A 16,943-nucleotide genomic window follows, 5' to 3' on the forward strand; every position below is an offset into this window, starting at 1 on the left:
TGGTTCTCATCTGCCATCAAATTCTATGTTTCTAATATTCTCTAAAGCTGGGTACGCACGGTGCAATTTATTGGATGTTCAATCAAATGGCCGATATATCGTTAGCCCGTCGGATGGTGTGTATCCCCAATATGTCTGTGAATGACATTAATCACAGACATATTGCATCGGCACTGCAGCACAGCTAATGGACAATATATATCTGCAGCTATTTCGGGCCATCTGGCTGTGTGTAAGGGTGGTATACACATCGACCGTACTCTTGCCGCAGGGACTGCCGGTGACTGACAGCTCAACTGGACAGACACATTTAATGCCTGCCCAGTTGTGACCTCAGGCATGACACATCTGGTGGACAATTGGTAAGTGTGTATGCACTTCCTTCCTTTCTTCCTTCCTTCCCAGCACACCCATGAGTGGTATGTCTATATTATAAATGGCCCCTGTTGTGACAAAATAGGAGGTAACATATACAGAATAGGAGGAAAAATAGCTCAAAATAGACTGTTTAATTATTTGAAAATGAATAAACATGTAACTAGATAACAGTGTAAGTGAATAAAGCAATTGAAATGTTTGTCAGAAGTGTTTTAGGTCTGTCAGTGATGTGCTGCTATCAGTGAGGCATGGATGTGCTGCTGTCAGTGAGGAGGCGATGTGCTGCTGTCAGTGAGGCAGAAATGTGCTTCTGTCAGTAAGGTGGTGATGTTCTGCTGTCAGTGAGGCAGTCATGTGCTGCTGTCAGTGAGGCAGAAATGTGCTGCTGTCAGTGAGGCAGTGATGTGCTGCTGTCAGTGAGGCAGGGATATTCTGTCATTGAGGCAGTGATGTGCTTCCGTCAGTGAGGCAGCAATGGGCTGCTGTCAGTGAGGTAGTGATGGGCTACTGTCAATGAGGAAGGGATGTGCTGCTGTCAGTGATGCAGGGATGTGCTGCTGTCAGTGAGGCAGTGATGGGCTGCTGTCAATGAGTCAGCATTGGGATGCTGTCAGTGAGGCAGCAATGTGCTGCTCTTCTGTGAGTAGTGTCTCTGTGTTACAGTTGGATGTGTTTACAGATGATTGAGTGAAAGTTGGAAGTATTTCAAGTGTGCGGTTATGCTGGGAAGTGTGTGGTCTTTTGGAACTAATGCACGATCATGTCATCTAATTTGTCCAATCATATTAGTAATTTTTCTGTCGTAATACCATGTAGTGAGACCCTGAGTAGAGTTCTGGCACACCATATATCAGCCTCTTACAGGAAGAGGTACTAATAAGCCTGCTCTCGGGCTGAAGACGCAAAATGGGCCTAATGGATGGAGCCTGCCTTCTCACTCTCCATCCATAACCCAAGGAACCCTTAACCGGCTTTTACTAAAGGCCAAAATTTAACCAAGTCTGTTTGCAGAAACATACATTTCCTGGGGGTTTAAATCACATAGCTCGGAAACCCGGGACAAACATATCTCTCTTTTCTAACTATCCCTGTGTCTTTATCACAATATACAGTATATACTGTATACAAGTTAAAAATATATCCAAAGTGAAAAAAGGTAAAAAAAATCCCCAAAGTGTGCTATTAAGTATGTAGATGGTCTTGTACCAAAAATTTGTAATTGTGTGGCTTACTAATGTGTTCTTTCTAACTGTTGCTACAGTCACGCCAAGCAGCCCAAGTTGGCACACTTCTTTCTCACTCAAAATATGCATCTTATTAGCAATATAAAATAACTGGGATTAAGAAAACACCATGGGTAGCTTACATTGATCAAATTGATTTGCTACATTTGTCCATATGTGTGCGACTGACACACACAGTGGTGTAACTAGACATTTTAGCGCTGTGTGCAAGGCACAGCAATGGAGCCCCCGCCCCAATCAGCTGACAGCTGCCAGGGCCGGAAGCATTCAACCAGATAGCCGGGCACTGCAAAATTTGTGCGGCGTGGCTCCATGTGTGTGCCTGCAGATGCGCCCTTAGTGCAGATGCGCTGTGTGCAATGCACCGCTGGCACACCCCTAGTTACCACCCTGCACACGCACACGCATGCACAAATAAAGCATCTGACCTGGAGATGCAGCAACTTAATTAAAATGTAAAAAATCTGCCTTTCTCCTTCCTAAAAGTGGTTTCATATTGCCAACACAGTAGTTTAACAGCTGTTTAAATGCTCCATACCTATATAATATAGTCTTCCCCACCCCACGTAGAGACAGACAGAACAATATATACCACACATAGGAAGTAGAATAATCGATAACCTGGTTTGCTTTATGGTATTGACCTGACCATTGAAAAAAACCCTTTAAAATAAAATCAATAATAATCACTTGAGCAACATTTGTAATTTCCAGGATGTCTAAGTGTACAGCTCCAATGCTGACTCACAAATTCTGGGCACGTCTTAAAGAAGATACACAGAGGTCAGTTATAATTTTTGCCAATACTTCAACCGCTGTAATTTATTCCATTGGTTTAAATTATTGACCTAATGATTCAATACTTCAGCAGTTGAAATATATTCCAGTTGTTAAAAATGTTTGTATGTTTGTAAGATCTTTCAAGGGTGAATGCATATAATTCATGAAAACGTATTCCCTGAATGTTTTAACATGTTTGAATAACATTTTACTCTTTTATTTCTTGTGGTACTAGGAATCTTTTCTACTTTGTGTATCTTGTTTTTACAAAAATTGAGTTTTCAGTTCAATGATTTAAAATGTTTCCATGCTAGGCTGATCCTGAATTCCCTTTTAACTAGCATACATGAAAGATAGTTCTAGTTCTAATTTTCATGTATATTTTATTCTGTTGTTTACTGATAGTTTTATGGTTTTATACATTCTCTAAAAAGTGTCAAGAATTAGTCAACACAAACTTTTTTGAGCGCCTCATTAAAAACACTTTTACACTCTTAACTGGCTAATTGCACCTGATCTAGAATCTGCTTCATCACCAAGAACCCTTGTAATAGGAGACAAACAGTGGCATATTTATAATGGGTGAAGGGTTTGCGGTGCACAAGGGCCCCTGGGTCCAGAGGGGCCCACACTGCACACCCTGTACCCATTTTATTATTATTTACCTCTCCAGAGTCCTGCATCGGGAACGTTAGCACTGCAGAAAGCACCGGGAATATGGTTTTGCGCTTGCGCAGTAAAAGAATCTCCAGGAAAATATCCACTGCACCAATTCCCTGGAGATGAGCGCAGTAGACTCTGGCACTGAGCCAGAGTCTATGGCCCAGATTTATCAAGCCTTGGTGAATGATAAATTGCACAGTGATACCAACCTTGCAACCAACCAGCTCCTACTGTCATATTACAGGCTGTGTTTGAAAAATTACACTAAGGAGCTGATTGGTTGGTACTTTATCACTCTCCAAGGCTTGATAAATGTGGGCCTATATGCACTATGTCAGTGCCGTTACTAGACATTTTAGCGCTGTGTGCAAGAAACGGCATCGGCCCCCCCTATGTAAGTGCGCGTCAAAAATATAGGGGCGTGGTCACAAAATACCAATTCATATTACGGTGCACAGTAGTCTCCATTATTCAAATTACACCGCATAGTAGCGCCACTGCACCAGGCAGAGTCCCTTTTGCACATTACGGCAGACAGCATCCTCTTTTTACACATTACGGTAGAGAGTCCCCCTTTTTTTCACATTACAGCAGACAGTCCCCTTTTTTACACATTACAGCAGCAGAGTCCCCCTCTTACACAGTACGGCAGGCAGAGACCACTTTTTATACATTACGGCAGACAGCGTCCCCTTTCTACACATTACGGCAGAGAGTCCCCCTTTTTACACATTACGGCATACAGTCCCCCTTTTTTACACATTACAGTCCCCCTTTTTTTTACACATTACGGCAGACAGTCCCCCTTTTTTACACATTACAGCAGCAGAGTCCCCCTCTTACACAGTACGGCAGACAGAAACCACTTTTTACACATTACGGCAGACAGCGTCCCCTTTCTACACATTGCGGCATACAGTGTGCCCTTTCTACACATTATGGCAGACAGCGTCCCCTTTTTACACATTACGGCAGACAGTGTCCCCCGTTTTTTACACATTACAGCAGCAGAGTCGTCCTCTTACACAGTACGGCAGGCAGAGACCACTTTTTACACATTACAGCAGACAGCGTGCTCTTTCTACACATTACGGCAGACAGCGTGCCCTTTCTACACATTACGGCAGACAGCGTCCCCTTTCTACACATTACGGCAGACAGCGTGCCCATTCCTCACATTATGGCAGACAGTGTCCCCTTTCTACGCATTACGGCAGACAGCGTCCCCTTTTTACACATTACGGCAGACAGCGTCCCCTTTTTACACATTACGGCAGACAGTGTCCCCCTTTTTTACACATTACAGCAGCAGAGTCCCCCTCTTACACAGTACGGCAGGCAGAGACCACTTTTTACACATTATGGCAGACAGCGTCCCCATTTTTACACATTACGGCAGACAGTGTCCCCCGTTTTTTGCACATTACAGCAGCAGAGTCCCCCTCTTACACAATACGGCAGGCAGAGACCACTTTTTACACATTACGGCAGACAGAGTCCCCTTTTTACAAATTACGGCAGGCGAAGGGCGTAAGTATATACCAGATTTATATACACACAACCACATATATACATACATGTACAGTGTACACAGCCACATATATACACACACACCAAGCCACATATACACACACACACACACACACACACACACACACACACACCCTCATATACTCATATACACACCCAGCCTCATAACTATATATATATCTCCACTCTCTGCTCACCTCCTCATGCAGCCACTGCCAGCCCAGACCTGCCTCGGCGTACGGTTCCTCAGCATGTGGGAGCCGGGCAGCGGGGGTTAGCAGGCGAGTAGCCTGCCTCTGCGTGTGGGAGGCGGGAGCCGGGCAGCGGGGGTCAGGAGGGGGGAGCCGGCAGCATGCGGGAGCCAGACAGCGGGGTTAAGGAGGCGGGTAGCATGCCTCTGCAAGTGTGAGGCGGGAGCCGGGCAGCGGGGGTCAGGAAGGGGGAGCCGGCAGCCTGCCTCAGCATGCAGGAGCCAGACAGCGGGGGTTAGGAGGCGGTAGCCGGGTAGCCTGTCTCTGCATGTGGGAGGCGGGGGTTAGAAGAGGGGAGCCGGACAGCGTGCCTCTGCATGCAGGAGTCGGGCAGCGGGGGTCAGGAGAGGGGAGCCAGCAACTGGAGTGTGGGGGCGGGAGCCGGGCAGCGGGGATCAGGATCCGAACACACTCCTCTCCCATCACACATTACCTCCGCTTTCAATGGTCGCTCTGGCGGCAGCACAGACAGGTGGCTTGTAATGAGTCAGTCTGACTCATTACAATGCCGCAGACTTTGGACCCCCTTAATGGGGATGTGGGCAGGTGCGCCCTCAGGGCGACTGCGCTGTGTGCCAGGCACACCTGGCATACACGTAGTTACGGCCCTGCGCTATGTGATGTCTTCTAGAGAGAGGAGGGGGCCCTGACTAATTCTGCACACTGACCCTCTCCTCTCTTAGTACATCCCTTGCCATAAATGCCCAGTTGTGCTTTTTCTATGAAAACCTTTCACCAATATGTGCTATGCTATGTAATTAGATTCTCTACAAATAGAACGTACAGTATATACTGCAAAGTTTATTGAAATGACACATACTGGTCTTTAAATGTTTTTTTTTTTAGAAGTGCTCATGAGAGAAATTGAAGAAGGCACTATGGAAACAAGAGGTGAGAGTGTAGCTAAGACTGGTAATTTGAATGGGTGCAGTATGGGGGTAGTATACTGTAGGTAGCAGTAGGGTATGCTCTATTAAAGAGATTTGTTTTGCGAGAGCATTTAAGATTTGAAGGCTTTGGGAGAACTATCGTGATCGGGAGTGATAGGAAAATTCATAAGAAGGGAGTAGCACAGGAGAAGTCCTATCAGTGGGATTGAGACAAGGCAGATCAAAGGTAGCTCTGAGAAAGTGAATTTGAGACGAGATTGTACTGTATGCAGAGATGGTATTGTTGAGTGCTGAGTTTAGCCTAAATGGGAAATCCTGCGCACCTGTAATTATCCTCTGGCTTGAATTTGAGGCAAATTTACCTTTGTTTTAATTTCTTACCGACGCCTATATTGTGAAAATACCAAAAACCTAAATAGTAGTACGTCCCTGTGATTTGTAAAAAGCAAAGTGTGACTAATGCGATTACTTTACTGCCAGGTTTGGACCCAGTAGAGCTTCTGTGGATGCACAGAAGTCCGTCAGTGCATGTGCAAGTTGACATTACTGGTAAATAAATATAGTACTGTATATGCCTCTATGTCTTTTGTGTTAACAATATATCACTAGTAACTTAAATTCTCATACGTCCTAGAGGATGCTGGGGTCACATCAAGAACCATGGGGTATAGACGGGATCCGCAGGAGACATGGGCACTTTAAGATTTTGAATGGGTGTGAACTGGCTCCTCCCTCTATGTCCCTCCTCCAGACTCCAGTTTAGATCTGTGCCCAGGCAGACTGGATGCACTTTGAGGAGCTCTACTGAGTTTCTCGGAAAAAGACTTTTGTTAGGTTTTTTATTTTCAGGGAGACTGCTGGCAACAGTCTCCCTGCTTCGTGGGACTTAGGGGAGAGAAGTCAGACCTACTTCTAGTGAGTTTAAAGGCTCTGCCTCTTTGGCTACAGGATACCATTAGCTCCTGAGGGTTTGGAACACTAGGTACGCCTAGGGGTTCATTCCCAGAGCCCGCCGTCACCCCCCTTGCAGAGCCAGAAGTCAGAAGACAGGTGAGTAGAAGAAGAAAAGAAGACTTCAGTAACGGCTTCTGAGGTACCGCACAGCGATCGCGCTGCGCGCCATGCTCCCACACACAGCGGCACTGTAGGGTGCAGGGTGCGCGGGGGGGGGGGGGGCGCCCTGGGCAGCATAAAATCCTCATATGTGACTGGAAAACAAGGGTATGAGTGCCTAGGCACTAAATCCTGACCCCCACCAGTATAAATATAATAAAAAATAGCGGGGCTGAAGCGCTCCATTAAGGGGGTGGGGCTTAGCCCTCACAGCTCCCATCAGCGCCATTTTCTCTTGTAGAGATGCTGGTCCTTCCTCACACTGCTGTATACATAACAGAGTGAAAAACGGGGGGGGGGGGGGGGGGCACAGTTGGTTTGAGGCAATATAAGTTACTTATAAGGTCTGAGGCAATATAAAAAGGTTGGAGAACCGGGATTGAGCGCTTGGTTGTGAGCTGGCAAACTCCATCTGTGTCTTCCTGACAGACTTTACTGTGGGTCTGTCCCCTATATGCCCGGTGTGTCGGTGGGTGTTTGGTATACGTGTGTCGGCATGTCTGAGGCTGAGTGCTCGTCCCACAAATGGCTGTGGGAGTGACCCTGTCGACACCGCCGGCTTTTGATGCTACTTGGTACTTGTGTGTCGACACGTCGGTGGCTGAATGTTTTTCCCTAGAGAAAACGATATTAGGGACACAGACGGGTGTGGGTGACCATGTGGGCACCACCATTATCTGACTGGGTAGAAAATTTGCATATCAGAAAGGGTATATATATGTGTGTATATATCTATATCTATATCTATATATATATATATATATTTATATTTACCACCGTGCGGCACTCAGCTTGTTGTAACAAAAAACTCTGGAAACCAGATGAATATAACAACGTTTCAGTGCTTGAGAGCACTGAAACGTTGTTATGTTCATCTGGTTTCCAGAGTTTTTTGTTACAACAAGCTGAGTGCCGCACGGTGGTAAATATATTATTGTACAAGCAGTACATGTAATGGCACCAGAGCAGCAATATTTTTAATCGTGGAGTGCCGGACCCATGTTTATCTATCTATATATATATATATATATATATGCGTGAAGAGAGAGAACAAACCGCGCCAATATGCGATTGCCAATCAGCACTAGTGGTTAGACCAATACAACAATAGGTAAAATAAATAAATCAATAAATATATACCTATAAAATCTCCCTTGGAGGACACTCCCTTGGGTATAATAGGGTGTCTGCTACACCTTAAAAAATAAGCATTGGTAAAGTGCTTTATGGATAATGTAAATAGGATAGTGGATAAGGTGTTTCTAAGCGACCAACGGTGTCACATAAAATTAGGGAGACCAAAAATATATTAAAATATTTTTACAATTTATTACAAAACACACCAGTAAAAAAAACAAGTAGAGTACCAGAACCACAGATAAATGACTACTATAAAATCTCTGGTCTCCCTAATTTTATGTGACACCGTTGGTCACTTAGAAACACCTTATCCACTATCCTATTTACATTATCCATAAAGCACTTTACCAATGCTTATTTTTTAAGGTGTAACAGACACCCTATTATACCCAAGGGAGTGTCCTCCATTTTATAGGTATATATTTATTGATTTATTTATTTTACCTATTGTTGTATTGGTCTAACCACTAGTGCTGATTGGCAATTGCATATTGGCGCAGTTTGTTCTCTCTCTTCACGCATTATCTCTGGTATTACCTACTTACGGCTGCCTACAACAAGTCGATACCACACACATAGTATGTTTAGAACCAGTGAACGCACCAGTAAAAGAAGCAATGTATGCCACAAGATTTTCAATGAAAGCAACACCCCGGAGAATGTACCCAATACTGATACACTTGATGAAATGTTTTGGAGTATGGAAAGACTCTTAGTGAAAGAAGTGAAAGCATGGTGGGAAGTGAAGGTGCTAGAGCATTACATCAGCGTGGATAGAGTACCCAGGGGACTTAGAATTATGAAGCAACCCACATTTGGAACAGAAAATCCAGATTTCATGAAAGAGTGGGACAACACACTCCACAGCTGTTCAGTTAAACTTATGCGATTACTTATTACGGAGAAGAAACGCCTCATCTCCATTTTGGAATCAGAGATTAAGGAGACTGAGGTAAAATTGGAAGTATATAAAGACAAGGAGGACTTCAAGATTAATGAAAAGGTACTTAACAAGAAATTAGAACATATTGAAGATGAGGTTATAGGAAATAAGGGAAAAAGTTTATAAGGGACAAGCAAGACTATGAGAGTAATAGAATTAAGATTAATGAGGGGGATTTTTTATCACCAGTCCCAAACAACCGATTCCGAGACACAGCAAGGAACGTCCCAAAGGAAAGAGTTACACACATAACACCTTTGAAAAGGAGGTTCATAGAAGAAGAGGATGTCGCGGGGACAGGAGGAACAAGCCAGTACAACAACAAAAAGAGGCACCTACAGTAGAACAGGTGGCACCGAAAGGAATATTCAACTTATCCAGTCATGTACTATCAGAATACGAAACCTCACTACTAAATAAAGGACTTTCTTACGCACCCACCAAGGGAATGAACAAATTTGATGTTTTTATTGATCTGAATAAATTCGTAAGAAAATTAACTCTAAAAAGGCATTACCTTAAAAAAGAAGACGCCATCATCCAGAATTATGAACAGTCTAAGTCAGGATTAAAACTACTTCGAAATTTTACCCCTTGGAATCCAAGGGCCACAATGTGGGTATCTTCTATGATTTGGTAAAAAAAGATCTGTGCGACACTGAAATCGAACCTATCAAGGAGAAAAACATAACGATATAGAGAAGCAAAGGCCATCAAGCAACTCCAGGATAACAAAAATATTGTCATAAAATCTGCTGACAAGGGGGGGGGGGGATTGGTTATAATGGATCGGGAGGCCTATGTTGAAGAGGCAAAAAGACTTCTGGGGGATAGAAATTCTTATACACCACTCCCAACAGATCCGAAAGAAACATATGTGGAAGAACTTAGAGCCATCCTCCTGAAAGGCTTCAGGAGTGAAATTCTCACTAAAAATGAATTCCAGTACCTGTTTAATTCCAACACCACCCCCCCCATCTTTTACTTTTTACCCAAAGTGCACAAATCTATGACAAATCCCCCAGGAAGACCCATTGTTGCTGGAATTGACTCCCTAACATCCCATCTATCAGAATATGTGGACATATTTCTGAGGAAACATGTGGTAAACCTACCAGCGTATCTGAAAGACACTACATCAGTTCTTAATTTAATGGAATCCTTCGAATGGCAAGACACATATAGATGGGTCACCATTGATGTACAGTCACTTTACACCTGCATAGAACACGACAAGGGTATCGAAGCCTGTAATCAATTTCTTAGCAAAGATGCCCTGATTACAGAAGAACACAGAATCTTTCTATGCGAACTGATGAATTTCATTTTAAAACGTAACTATTTTAAGTTTTTAAATGATTTCTTCCTTCAAATCTGTGGAACCGCCATGGGCACGATCTTTGCACCAAGTTTCACTAATCTTTTTATGGGACAATGGGAAAATGATTACGTTTTTAAGGATCATCCATTTCAGCAGAACATCGTTTTTTATAAATGTTATATAGACGATATTTTAATCATATGGGATGGCGACAATGTGAGTTTTAAGGAATTTTTTACGTATATATCTAACAATTCTATGAATCTTAGTTTTACTGCCAATGATAGTACGGATAAGATTGAATTTCTGGACCTGGTACTGACACATTCGGGGAAGGAAGTGGTCACCAAGAACTACATTAAGAAGGTCGACATGAATAGCTATGTGCACTATAAGAGCAACCACTGTCAACAATGGAAGAACAACATCCCATTCTCACAATTCAATAGAATAGCCAGGAACTGCAAGAACAATGAGGACCGGGATCAACAGCTACAAGTTTATACTGAAAGATTCAAGGAGAAAGGATATCCAAACCATTTATTGGAAGAAGCCAACGTTAAGACAAAGAAACTTGAGAGAGAACACCTCTTAAAGTATAAACCTAGGGAGAAGAAAGACAGCAGACATGAGCACCTTATAAAAAGAACTTTGAGAAAACACTGGAACATCCTCCTGATAGACCCCATTTTGAAAGACTATCTCCCAAAGGAACCATCAGTGGTATTCAGGAAATCACAAAACCTGAAGGATCTTGTGGCACTAAGCATGTTGAGAAATCCGGAAGTTCTCTCCAGGATGCCAAAGTGTGTGGGTTGCTATAAGTGTGGTAGCTGCAATGTGTGTCGGTATCTACATCCCAATAGGAAAACTTTCAAGAATACCAACAACTCCAAAGACTATACAATTAAACAGTTTATCAACTGCAATACCGTCTCGGTCATCTACATGCTGGAATGTTCATGCAGAATGAAATACATTGGGAAAACTAAGAGACCCTTGAAGCGCCGTATCCAGGAACATGTGAGAAACATCAAAAACAAGGTCCTGACACATGCAGTGTCGAAGCACTTTCATTTATGCCATAATTCAGACCCTGATAAACTAACGTTTAAAGGCATTGAGTTGGTTGCACTTGAAGAGAGAGGTGGAGATCTTTCCAACCTTCTATCTAGAAGGGAGATGTACTGGATTTTCGAATTGAACACCCTTCATCCAGATGGCTTCAACGAGGGCTATGAAATAGTCCCGTTTCTGTGACGTAAGCCGTTTTTTACATCTCCTCTTGACCACCAGAGTGACCTTCCTTACCTCTCCTTTCCGTTTTCATGCACTTTCATCCTTCCACCTCTGTTTCATATCACCACTACAGCCATACCACACTGGAGATGCCCAACTCCGCCTGATCTTGGAAGCCAAGCAGTGTCGGGCCCAGCCAGTACATAGATGGGAGACCATCATGGAATACTGGGTGCTGTATTTTTAAAAGAGGAATATGAGGCTGTATATACCTCTATTTTTATTCAAACTTCTCTTCTCAAACCCTTTATTCTTTTGGGGAGCTCTGGTGTATACTCTGTGGTACACTGAATGAGCTAAATATACAGGGGACTCATATGAACATAGAATTCAAACATGAAAACACTAATTACCCAGCCATGCACACAAATGTGTATGTGGATCTATGTTTGCGTATGTGTATATATGTACACGTATATGGGTATGTATATGTATACACATGTGTATGCATGGGGGACTATTACGATCCCTATGTGTTCTTATAACTTGGATACCTATCATCATTATTTCCGTAGAAGGATATGTATTGCCGCCACTCCCCTTCATTATCGGTTTGTAAGCAAACCTTTTTGGACATGTATATTATTTATTAATATTAAAATTTATTCATATCTAATATTTAGAGGATATGGACAAAGTGGAAATTAGCTATGGGCCATTTTAAACGCAAAACTCAAACTACTCTCTTTTTCTTTTTTTCTCTCTTAATTGTACTCCCGGTTTGCGAGCACTATTGGATTTCAGCTGAACTTTCATATCAAAGATGGCCGCCGGGACTGTACATTTTTCAAAAGAAATGTCTGCCAGCATGTTCTGCTACAAGAAAATCGCCGCCGTATGTTCAACATAGGAGCTAGGACATCTAGCGTAACCTGATCGGGCTACACTGGGCGGGCGCAGGCGCAGTAGCGCACGGGGATCCGAGGTCCGTCAACCGGAGCCGTCGCATGCACAGAAGAAGTCGTCCGACGCAGGACGTGGGGCGGATGTGATGTCATCCGCAGCCCGGACCGGAAGTCCGGAGAAAAGGACTTTTTAATGTATAAAACACCTTTTTAATAACAAATTAGTGTTTTTAACACAGCGGTTTACCTCAGTATTAGGATAATAGTGTAGAGGAAGTACCAGCACTTCATTTTGCTACTTCAAACAATATCTTTTATTTTTGAGCCTGTAATTGACAGGAAGTGAGGTAGTAATCACTTCCTCATTAGTGCATGTATATATATCTGAGCTGTCCCACTCACATACCACCCCTTGATGAAGTCCAGATAGGACGAAACGCGTTGGATGCTACCAGACTTAACCCATCCTCTCAAGTTAAGCGATTTTATGGTTCTTTTTTATCTTGTTTTACCGTCATTTTATGTAGTTGATGGTCCCCATATCTTATATTTTATAGATTAATTTTCTGTATTTTTAGCCAGCTCCAGAGATTTTATAGTAGTCATTTATCTGTGGTTCTGGTACTCTACTTGTTTTTTTTACTGGTGTGCTTTGTAATAAATTGTAAAAATATTTTAATATATTTTTGGTCTCCCTAATTTTATGTGACACCGTTGGTCGCTTAGAAACACCTTATCCACTATCCTATATATATATATATATATATATATATATATGAGTAAGGTTGAATGACTCTGTGTACCCAACACAGACGTAGAAATATCTATGGAGGATGTCATATTCATAGTTATATTTCCCTCAGACCCCTCGGGGTCGCACTGCCCAGTTACTACTCCCTGATATCGACACGGATACTGTTTCCTATGTCGACCATAAGGTTTCCAGATTACATCCGCAAAAAAAAAAAAAAAAAGAGCATTCAGTACATGAGTAGTGCATATTAAAGACGTCACTGAGGACTCTGGCTGTTCCTGACAGAAGGGTCTATGTGTGGATATGTATATAGATATGTATATATATATATATATATATATATATATATAGTTGTGTATGTGTATGTATATATAAAGTTATAATGAAAGCTGAGGTATCGTTCCTCATTCTCATGTGCTGAGAGCTCTGTGTGAGAAAGTCTGGGTCAGCACTGACAAAATGGTTTCAAATCCTCATGAGGATTCTGATTGTTTATTTCTTTTCCCGCCGCGGACAGAATAAAGTGGGAGTTGCCCCCTGTTCTGCACGGTGCCCTGTCACAAATACAGTGGATCGTATGCAGGAAGCTACGTTATTTTCTAGTTATGTCTCCAAGACTACGTTAGTTAGTCCTGCCATTACATGCGCATAGGGGAGTAGTAGTATTCAAATATGGTCGGGTACCTTGTCATCCGATGTAGATACCCTGGGGAGAGATGGGATACTCCTTATGTTGGGTCATATCAAGGACACTGCAGCATACTTTTGTGCGACTGCAAGGGATATAGGACTCTTGGGTTCACGGGCCAATTCCATGGCGGTCTCGATGCTGACTCTGAGAAGAAGGGGAGTCTCTTCCCTATGAAGGTGAAGCCTGGTTTGGTGACGGCCTAGTGAATTTCATCTCGACAGCTGCCGCTGGTAAGTCCGCCTTCTTGCCCTATGTTCCCTCACTATGGATGATGACACATCATTGTCGGATCTAGTCATTTCGGCCTAATAGATACAGATTCCTCTTTCTTTGCAGGTAGAGGAAGGAGAAAAGGGAAGAGGTCCACAACCTCTTCAAGATCACAGGAGAAGAGATCATCCTCTGTTTCTACCACATCACCGCATGACGCTGTGACTCTCTTGCAGGAGCCAGCACTGGTTGGGCATCGTCTAAAACTCTTCAGTCAGTCCTGGAACGGACCTGGACCCAGGAGTTTTTACGAATAGTGTCCCAGGGGTACATACTGGAGTTTCCAGAAGTTTCCCCTCACCAATTTTTAAAATTACCGATTCTCCTCCGGACGGGTAGGTAGTATGCGACGCAATACAAAGGTTGTATCAGGATCAGATCATTGTCCTGGTTTTCCCTGTCACAACAGGGAGAAGGCTTTTATTGAAGCCTCTTCGTGGTCCCGAAGCCAGACGGCTCGGTCAGACCAATCCTAAATCTGAAATCCATCAATTTCTACTTAAAGAAATTAAAATCAAAGATGGAATCTCTCAGCAGTGATTTCCAATCTGGAAAAAAGGATTTTTTTTTCATGGTCTCAGTAGACATAACGGAGGCCTAATTACTTTTTTCTCCTCATTAGGCTTACCTGAGGTTTGCAATTCAGGGTTGTCATTACCAATTTCAGAGTGATGGCGGTAATGATGGTTCACCGTTGCTAGTAAGGAGTCACAATTGCACTCTCCCTGACAGTTCTTCAACAACAGGGTTGACTCCTGAATTCACTGTTGGTCCCAACGATGCAGTTGTCGGTTTTGGGAATAATACTAGAAACAGAACTACAGAGAGTTTTTTCTTCCAAGGGAAAAGGCTCTAGAGATCCAGAGTCTGGTCAAACAACTTTCGAGACCAGCAAGAGTGTCAATTCATCAATACATTCAGTTGCTGGGAAAGATGGTTGCGGTCTACGAGGCCACTCAGTTTGGCAGGTTCCATGCCAGGGTGTTCCAGTGGGCCCCGTTGGACAAGTGGTCCGGTTCCCACCTACACATACACCGGAGGATAATCCTGTCTTCCAAGACCAGAATCTCACTCCTGTGGTGGCTGCGCAGTCCTCACCTCCTAGAGGGGCACAGGTTCGAGATCCAGGACTGGACCCTGCGACCACGGACGCAAGCCTCCGAGGCGGGGGGCAGTCACACAGGGGGAAAAACTTCCAAGGAAGATGGTCAAGTTAGGAAACTTGTCACCACATAAACGGTCTAGAGTTAAGGGCCGTTTACAACGGTTTTCTACAGACAAAAAGCAGAACAGCAATGGAATAAACCACAAGGGTTTTCCACTGGACAGAGAAACATACAAGCGCTCTGTCGGCGATGTTTGTTCCAAGAGTGGACAGCTGAGAAGCAGACTTCCTCAGCAGACAAGATCTCCATCCAGGAGAGGGGAGACTTCCTCCAAGTAGTCTTCGAAAAGGTGACAGGTCGTTGGGATTTCCTCAAGTAGGAATGATGGCATCTCGTCTCAGCAAGAAGCTTCAGAGTTCCAGGTCAAGGGACCCTCAAACAGGAACAGAGAATGCACTGGTGACACCGTGGGTGTTTTCAGGCGGTATATGTATTCCCTACGGGTTCTTTCATTCCAAAAGCTCTGGGATCATAAAAAGGAAATTTGAGCGAGCCTCATGGTCCCAGGCTGGCCAAGAAGAGCTTGGTATCTAGATCTCAGGAATTACTCATAGGAGATCCCAGGCTTTTTACCTTTGTGTGAGGACCTGTTGCGGCAGGGGCCGTGCGTGTATTAGGTCTTACCGCGACTATGACGACATGGCGGTTGACCGCCAAATCCTAATCCGTAAGTGTATTCCCACGGAATTAGTTCTCCACACTTTTTCGGGCTAGAAAAGGGGTAACGTCTACACATTACTACCGTATTTGGAGAAAATACGTTTCTTGGTGTGAATCCAAGAAGACTCCTACGGCAGAGTTTTCAGCTAGGACGTTTTCTCCATTTTTTCTGCAAGCAGGTGTGGATGTGGGACTAAACTTGGGCTCAATTAAAATCGGCCTTAGCGGGTTTCTTTTAGAATAAATTGGACTCCCTTCCAGAAGGTCAGACTGTCGTGAAGGGCGTGTTGCACATCCAACCTCCATTTGTGCCCCAGTGGCACCATGGGATTTTAATGGGGTGTTGCAGTTTTTTCAATCATATTGGTTTGAACCTTTAAGTAAGGAGGAGTGAATTTCATCACTTGGAAAGTGGTCATCAGGTTGGCCTTGACATACGCAAGACGAGTGTCTGAGTTAGCGACCTGGTCTCACAAGAGACCTTATTTGATCTTCCATGAAGATAAAGCAGAGTTGGAAACTCGTCAGCAAATTCTACCTGAGGTGGTGTTTTTCTTCTTTCCACATGTACCAACCTATGGTGGTGCCTGTGACTACCGACGCCTACGCTGAGTCGAAGTCTCTGCATGTGGTCAGAGTTTTGAAAAATGTAGGTAGCCAGGATGGCTCCGTTTAGGAACATAGGCTCTGTTTGTTCTGTTTGCTCACAACGAGATTGGGTGTCCTGTTTCCAAGCAGACCGTTGCGCGCTGGATCTGTGGTACGATTCAGTATGCTCATCTCACGGCAGGATTGCCGTAACCAAAATAGGTGAAGGCCCATTCTACTAGAAAGCTGGTAATACAGTTTAATACCTTGGCCGAGGTTGACCTCAAGTTGGGTCATTCGGTACTGCAGAGTCGTCCCCACTCTCCCGCCCATTCTAGAGCTTTGGTATAACCCCATGTTTCTTGATGTAACCCCAGCATCCTCTAGGACGTATGAGAAAAAAAGATTTTAATACCT

At 43.7% G+C, this 16,943-nt stretch overlaps 1 protein-coding gene and 1 pseudogene across 1 annotated transcript in view; both read left to right on the top strand.

Moving 5' to 3' along the window:
- BRINP1 (BMP/retinoic acid inducible neural specific 1) overlaps positions 1-16,943 on the top strand; it is a 375,138-nt gene that overhangs the window by 52,845 nt on the left and 305,350 nt on the right. The gene's annotated exons all lie outside the window — the stretch shown is intronic.
- Positions 11,618-11,736, top strand: LOC134950093 (5S ribosomal RNA; annotated as a pseudogene).

Source organism: Pseudophryne corroboree, chromosome 8, assembly GCF_028390025.1.
Source record: "Pseudophryne corroboree isolate aPseCor3 chromosome 8, aPseCor3.hap2, whole genome shotgun sequence".
In the NCBI taxonomy this organism is placed as follows: Eukaryota; Metazoa; Chordata; class Amphibia; order Anura; family Myobatrachidae; genus Pseudophryne; species Pseudophryne corroboree.